The sequence below is a fragment of the Jaculus jaculus genome, chromosome 1 (genome assembly GCF_020740685.1).
Source record: "Jaculus jaculus isolate mJacJac1 chromosome 1, mJacJac1.mat.Y.cur, whole genome shotgun sequence".
NCBI classification, from domain to species: Eukaryota; Metazoa; Chordata; class Mammalia; order Rodentia; family Dipodidae; genus Jaculus; species Jaculus jaculus.
The window spans coordinates 242,652,478-242,660,385 of NC_059102.1; the positions used below are offsets into that span (position 1 = coordinate 242,652,478).

Consider the following 7,908-nt stretch of genomic DNA (forward strand, 5'->3'; position numbering starts at 1 on the left):
GATGGCTTAGCGGTTAAGCGCTTGCCTGTGAAGCCTAAGGACCCCGGTTCGAGGCTCGGTTCCCCAGGTCCCACGTTAGCCAGATGCACAAGGGGACGCACGCGTCTGGAGTTCGTTTGCAGAGGTTGGAAGCCCTGGCGCGCCCATTCTCTCTCTCTTCCTCTATCTGTCTTCCTCTCTGTGTCTGTTGCTCTCAAATAAATAAATAAAAAATTTAAAAAAAAAATCAGCCAAAAATCTTAAGTTACTTGACACCCAAATTTTTGGGACCAGATATCTTAACTGAAACTACAAAGAATGTATTTACCTTCTCCGCCTTCCAATCCAACCACCTCACAAAAATAAGAGAACTAAAACAATCCAAACATGATCATTTTTAAGAGTCCTTGAAAGAATTAAAACTTTTAGAGGAAGGGGGGGGAAGGGAAAAAAAAACAAGAACAAGGAGGGAAGCTTAAGAAAAGGGAAGGAGAATAACGGGCCTCTTTTATTTGGCGACAAGCAAGTGCAAGAAGTTCGTGTAATTTGTTTAGTTGTCTGTCTTTTGTGTGTCTGCGCTCTGACCAGAAGGGACTTTGAGGTTTTTCTGAAGCACATGAGCATCTGCAGGTTCTATCCTCTTATAGTAGTTCTTCTTTGTCTCAATAATCTCAAAGCCAAACTTCCTGTAGAAGTCAATTGCTGATTCATTGCTGATCTGGACATGCAGATAAATGTTGTCAAAAGGGCCATCTTTCTCACAGATGTTCAGGACATGATTTAACATTTTAGTTCCTATTCCTAGTCTTCGGTTAAGGCGCAAGACATCCGAGTGTCATGATGTAAAGTCGTTTCTGATTCTGTGAGTGATCCACCCTGCAACACACTGCACCTACAGCTATATCATTGAAATGGGCGAGTTTTGCAAGCTCGCCGGCCTCCAGTGCGTCCTTGTAGGACTTGTCATTATAGCTGACTGGGAAGATGACCCGGTTCAGTCTCTTCAACTGTTTAATATTGTGTGGCGTCACATCTCCCAGCTCGATCCGGCTACCTTTCATCTTCCCCGCCTGCTGAGGCCGTCGTGAGCACCGCCGTCGTCGGCGTCGCCGTCCGCAGAGCCTCTCCCCGCGGGCCCCGACCGACCCGCCGACACACACCGGCCGACCTCAGGCCGCTTGACCCCCCTGTCCGCCGAGGGCCGCGGGCCTCTCTGCCTAGCGAAGGGCGCCGACCGAGGCCGCGAGAGCCTAGCGCCGCCCCGAGGGAGGCGGAGGAACCTTCTCCCGCCGCCGCCGCCGCTTCTCCCACGCGTGCACGCGGGACACTCGGCTCCCGCCCGCCGCCGCCGCTTCTCCCACGCGTGCACGCGGGACACTCGGCTCCCGACCGCCGCCGCCGCTTCTCCCACGCGTGCACGCGGGACACTCGGCTCCCGCCGCCGCTTCTCCCACGCGTGCACGCGGGACACTCGGCTCCCGCCGCCGCTTCTCCCACGCGTGCACGCGGGACACTCGGCTCCCGCCCGCCGCCGCCGCCGCCGCTTCTCCCACGCGTGTACGCGGGACACTCGGCTCCCGCCCGCCGCCGCCGCCGCCGCTTCTCCCACGCGTGCACGCGGGACACTCGGCTCCCGCCCGCCGCCGCCGCTTCTCCCACGCGTGCACGCGGGACACTCGGCTCCCGCCCGCCGCCGCCGTCGCAGCCGCCAGCCAGACCCGCCGCCGGGCCGTGACATTTCCTAGCTCGAACTCTTGACTTCAACAACGCAGTGGATCCATCCAAGAGCCTCTCGAGTAGTGGGAGGGGAGGGTTTTATAGGGATGTGAACCTAGAAGAAGGGGATGGGTGCGTGATTGGTTGATTTAAACAGTAACTGCACTTGCGCTCTTCTGATTAGCTTAGGATATTGGTGGGCAAAGTTGGCGGGCTGGGGCTAGGGGAATTGAACTAGGACTACAGGAATGTATGGCATAAGCAGTCTGTGGTTTTTCCAGTAACTGTTAAGCGCACCCTTACCAGAAAATAAAAACTTAGACCTTGCCGGGAAACAAAAACTTAGGCCTACACTGAGGACTCTGAAGCCTGTCATGGCGTCCATCTGGTTCCTGAGTCCTTCCATATTACAATCTTCTAAAATACCTGCCCAGCATGATGGCACACACCTTTAATCCCAGCACTCGGGAGGCAGAGGTAGGAGGATTGCTGTGAGTTCAAGGCCACCCAGAAACTACATAGAGAATTCCAGGTCAGCCTGAGCTACCTCCAAAAACCAAACCAAAAAAAAAAAGTATTTCCTTTCGGGCACTGTAGGAACCACACCAAAGCAACCTAGGGGAGAGAAAGAAAAAAAAAAAAAAAAAAAAACCAGCAAAATGCACTCTTCTACTGAAAAGTGAGGTGTATAAGAAATTACCAACTGCAGCAGAGAAGTAGGAGAGATCCAGAGCACCCAGAGCCCACACAGGCAGGCAGAAGATGTTCCAGTGATGGCGGCAGCAGTTCCGTGGGGTCAGAGCTGCAAAGCTCGGCCAGGTAATGGGATTTTCCATTCACACCGGAGCTCTCTGCAAACTCAAGAAATGGGAAGAACCACAGCGAACAATGGACCAGTGGGCTAACTAGAGCCATCATCTACAGCCAAAGGAAGGGTAGGACTCCTTACAACATGCTCCCCCCAGACACAAAATGGCCTGGATATCCATGACCTCACAGTGCCTGACACTACCTACACAAGACCGTCATAATAGGAGGAAAAGATCATGACATTGAAATAAAGAAAGACTGATTGAGAGGGGGAGGGGATATGATGGAGAATGGAATTTCAAAAGGGAAAGTGGGGGGGGGGGGATTACCATGGGATATTGTTTATAATCATGGAAGTTATTAAAAAAAGAAATCTAGAAAGAAAAAAAAAAGACAAGACAGATAAACACACAAAAAATGTAATTCCTTCCTAAAATATATATGTATATGGTTTACAAAATAGAAAGTTTCCATGTTTTTTTCATATAGCTTTAGTTTTGGTTAACCTCCTCCCCAATCCCCATCCCTGCTTAAACCTTTCCAGACTAGTATTAATTCCCTCTATTCTCATATCCCAGGGGTTTACCATCATTTCCACATTCAGACCTCCTTCTCCCCTCTTATGGTCCCTCTGTAGCTTCCTGGCCTCTACAGACACTATGTCCAGTTTAAACACACAAGTCTAAAAATTCAAACTTAGGGGCTGGAGAGATGGCTTAGTGGTTAAGCGCTTGCCTATGAAGCCTAAGGACCCCAGTTCTCCCCAGGACCCACAAAAGTTAGATGTGCAAGATGACACGTGCATCTGGAGTTTGTTTGCAGTGGCTGGAGGCCCTGGCGCACCCATTCCCCCCCCCCCCTGCTGCTGCTGCTGCTGCTTCTGTCTCTGTCTGTTGCTTTCAAGTAAATAAATAAAAATAAAAAATTAAAAAAATTCACACTTATTATCTGCATAAGAGGACATGCAACATGTATCTTTGTAGGCTTAGGGTCACTTATTATAACATTTTTCCAGGCCCATCTATTGTTATAGCTAAATGAAATTGCAGTGTGTGTATTTAACACATTTTCATTAACCATTCACCAGTTGATGAGCATCTAACAGACTCCATTCCTAGCTATTGTGAGTAGAGATAGCAGCAATGACCATGGATTACTTCTGTGGTAAAAGATAGAATCCAGCCGGGCATGGTGGTACATGCCTTTAATCCCAGCACTCAGAAGGCAGAGGTAGGAGAATCGCCTTGAGTTCAAGGCCAGCCTGAGCGAGAGTGAAACCCTACCTCAAAAAAAAAAAAATAAATAAATAAAGGGCTGGAGAGATGGCTTAGCGGTTAAGCGCTTGCCTGTGAAGCCTAAGGACCCCGGTTTGAGGCTCGGTTCCCCAGGTCCCACGTTAGCCAGATGCACAAGGGGGCGCACGCGTCTGGAGTTCGTTTGCAGAGGCTGGAAGCCCTGGCGCACCCATTCTCTCTCTCTCCCTCTATCTGTCTTTCTCTCTGTGTCTGTCACTCTCAAATAAATAAATAAATAAATAAATAAATATTTAAAATAAATAAATAAAAATAAAAAGAGGGAGAGATAGAATCCTCAGGGTATAGTCCCGGGAAAGGTAGAGCTGAGTCATATGGCAGTTTTGTTTTTAGTAGCTTTGTTTGGTTGCTTCTTTAGGCAGAGTTTCATTCTAGCCCAAGCTGACCTGGAACTCATGCTGTAGTCCCAGACTGGCCTTAAATTCACAGCAGTCTTTCAATCTCTGTCTCCCAAGTGCTGGCATTAAAGGTATACACCGCCATTCCCAGCCTGTTTTCAGCTTTTTTTTTTTTTTTTTTGTAAGGTCTTGCTTTAGCCAGGGGCTGACCTGGAATTCACTATGTACTCTCAGGGTGGCCTCTAACTCAAATTCACCATGATCCTCCTACCTCTGTCTCCCGAGTACTGTGATTGAAGGTGTGCACCACCACACCCGGCTTTAGCTTTTTTTTTTTTTTTTTAATGATTCTTTTTTAAAAAAACTTTTTATTGACAACTTCTATACTTATACCAATATACCATGATCAGTCTGTCTTCTATCTATTTTGAAGCCTTTTGTTTTGGCATAAGTTCCTGAATAAAATCTCCATGTTTCTGGGCTGGAGGGATACTTTAGCAGCTAAGGCGCTTGCCTATGAAGCCTAAGGGCCCAGGCTCAATTCTCCAGATCCCACATAAGCCAGATGCACATGATGGCACATGCATTTGGAGGTCATTTACAATGGCTTGAGTCCCTGGCATGCTCCCTGTTTCTCTCTCTCTCTTTCTTCTCCTTCTTCTTCTTCTCCTCCTCCTCTTCCTTCTTCTCCTTCTCCTTCTTCTCTCTTTCCCTCTCTGTCTCAAATAAATAATAAAATATATTTTTAAATCCCCATGTTTTTTTCTTTGTACAAGAAAGACATTGCTGTGGAAATGACTCTGGTGCTCTTTATGCTCACTACAGGCTAACCAATATTTCTCCAGTCTTTTTTAAGTAAAAAAAAAAAAAAATGTTTATTTAGCCAGGCATGATGGCACACACCTTTAATCCCAGTACTTGGGAGGCAGAGGTAGGAGAATTGCCAAGAGTTCAAGGCAACTCTGAGACTACATAGTGAATTCTAGGTCAGCCTGAGCTAGAGTGAGACCCTACCTTGAAAAAAAAAAAAATTTATTTACCTACTCGTTGAAAGAAGGAGGGAGAAAGGGAGAGAAAGTAAGAGAGAGAATGGGCACACCAGGATCTCTAGCCACTGCAAATGAACTCAAGACACATGTGCTACCATATGCATCTGGCTTATATGTGTACTGGGGAATCGAACCTGGGATCCTTAGGATTCATAGGCAAGTGCCTTAGCCAGTAAGCCATTTTTTCTTCACTCTTTTTAATGTCCTGACTGTGCTTATTCTGGCTTTATATTCACCAACTGACAAGTCATTAGATTCAGTTACAGAAATATAGAGACAACATTAGTTTTCGCAAACTCATCCAAGAAAAATTGATAAATCCACCATCATAGTAGGTGAGAGCTTTAAAACATATCCGGATGGGGAGATGGCTCAGTAGTTAAAGGCACTTGTTCGCAAAGCCTGCCAGCCTAAGGTTTGATTCCCTAGTGCCCTTGTAAAGCCAGACACACAAAGTGGCACACATGCATATAGAGGTATTTGCAACAGCAAGAGGCCCTAGTACACCCATGTTCTCTCTTACTTTCTTTCTCTCTCTTATCTATCTGTCTTTCTCATACCAATAAACAAAAAGATGTACAGGGCTGGGGAGATGGCTTAGCAGTTAAGTGCTTGCCTGTGAAGCCTAAGGACCCCAGTTCGTGGCCTGATTCCCCAGGACCCACGTTGGCCAGATATACAAGGGGGAGCACGCATCTGGAGTTCATTTGCAGTGGCTGGAGGCCCTGGCGAGCCCATTCTCTCTCTCTCTCTCTCCCTCTTTCTCTCTCAAATAAATAAATAAACAAAAACATTTAAAAAGTATATTTACAAATAAATTAATAACATAAAATATATCTCGGGCTGGAGAGATGGTTCAGTGATTAAGGTGTTTGCCTACAAAGCCTAATGACCCGGGTTTGATTCCCCAGTGCCCATGTAAAGCAAATGCACAAAGTGGTGCATTCATCTGAAATTCATTTGCAGTGGCTCAAGGCCCTGCCATGCTCATATTCTTTCTCTCTGCTCGCAAATAAGTAAATAATATATATATAGCCATAGGATGGTTGTCCACAAGCATAAAAGAACTGCTATATGTCAAAGAAAGACAACTCATTGCACAAAGTTTCAGTAAGGAACTTCACAAAATAAAGTGATCTAAGTGTCACTTATCTCAGGGGAGAGGGGAAAAGAAAGGATTTTAGGGAATGAATATAAGTGGAGCATGATATTTATTATGCAAATGTCATAATGAGCTGGGCGTGATGGCTCACACTAGTAATCCCAACGCTCAAGAGGCCGAGGAAGTGAATTTAAAAAAAAAAATTTTTGTTCATTTTTATTTATTTATTTATTTGAGACAGAGAGAGAAAGAGGCAGAGAGAAAGAGAATGGGCGTGCCAGGGTCTCCAGCCACTGCAAATGAACTGCAGATACGTGTGCCCCCTTGTGCATCTGGCTAATGTGGGTCCTGGGGAATTGAGCCTGGAACCGGGGTCCTTAGGCTTCACAGGCAAGTGCTTAACGGCTAAGCCATCTCTCCAGCCTGAGGAAGTGAATTTGAGTTCCAGATCAGCCTTCACTGTTAGAACAAGACCCTACCTAAAAAATAAAAATAGGGCTGGAGAGATGGCTTAGCAGTTATAAGGCACATGTCTGTGAAGCCTAAGGATCATGGTTCTGGAGTTCATTTGGAGTGGCTGGAGGCCCTGGTGCTCCCATTCTCTCTCTCTCTCCCAACACCCTATGTCTCAAATAAATAAATAAAAATAAAATCTTAAAAACAATAAAAAATAGCCAGGTGTAGTGGTGCATGCCTTTAATCCCAGCATTCAGGAGGCAGAGGTAGGAGGATTGCCATGAGTTAGAGGCCACCCTGAGAACACATAGTGAATTCCAGGTCAGCCTGAGCTAGAGTGAGACCCTACCTCAGAAAACAAACAAACAAACAAAAAACAAGTAAATAAATAAAAATAAATTTAAAAAAATTAAAAATAGGGCTGGAGAGATGGCTTATCAGTTAAAGGCACTTGCTTGCTTGCAAAGCATAACAGCCTGAGTTCAATTCTCTAATATCCTTCTGTCATCTTCTCTTCATGTTATCAGCTCAGTCTGTACTACTGATGATAGAGATCAAAAGTAGGAAAGAGTGCTGGAGAGATGGATTACAAGATATTTGCCTGCAAAGCCAAAGAACCCAGGTTCGATTCTCCAGTACCCACATAAAGCCAAATGCCATCATTTGCAGTGGCTGGAAGCCCTGGCATGCCCATTTTCTATCTGTCTCTATCTGCCTCTTTCTCTCTCTCTCTAAAATAAATAAAGTATTTTTTTTCCAAAAAAAAAAAAGTAGGGCCAGACGTAGTGGCGCTCTCCTTTAATCCCAGCACTTGGGAGGCAGAGATAGGAGAATCGCTGTGAGTTCAAGGCTACCCTGAGACTACATAGTGAATCCCAGGTCAGCCCGAGCTAGAGTGAGACCCTACCTTGAAAACAACAACAAAGTAGGGAAGAAAAGATTCTTGGTAGAAGGCCCCATGCCGCAACACCAGGGGAGCACAGGATGCTGTCTCCTGGCTGCCTCCAAAAGTGGACTGAGTAACTCGCTTATACAACCAGAGAGCAGGATGTGGCAAGAGAGGTCTCTTAAGTCATGGCAGATCTGCATGGCAAGACTGAACCAATCCTGTCAAGATTGGTCTGTAATATTCTTTGTTTCTTCTA

The 7,908-nt window shown here is 46.1% G+C and overlaps 1 pseudogene; it reads right to left on the reverse strand.

Moving 5' to 3' along the window:
• Positions 1–459: 459 nt before the first annotated feature.
• LOC123456627 lies at positions 460–1,145 on the reverse strand (annotated as a pseudogene).
• Positions 1,146–7,908: the final 6,763 nt, after the last annotated feature.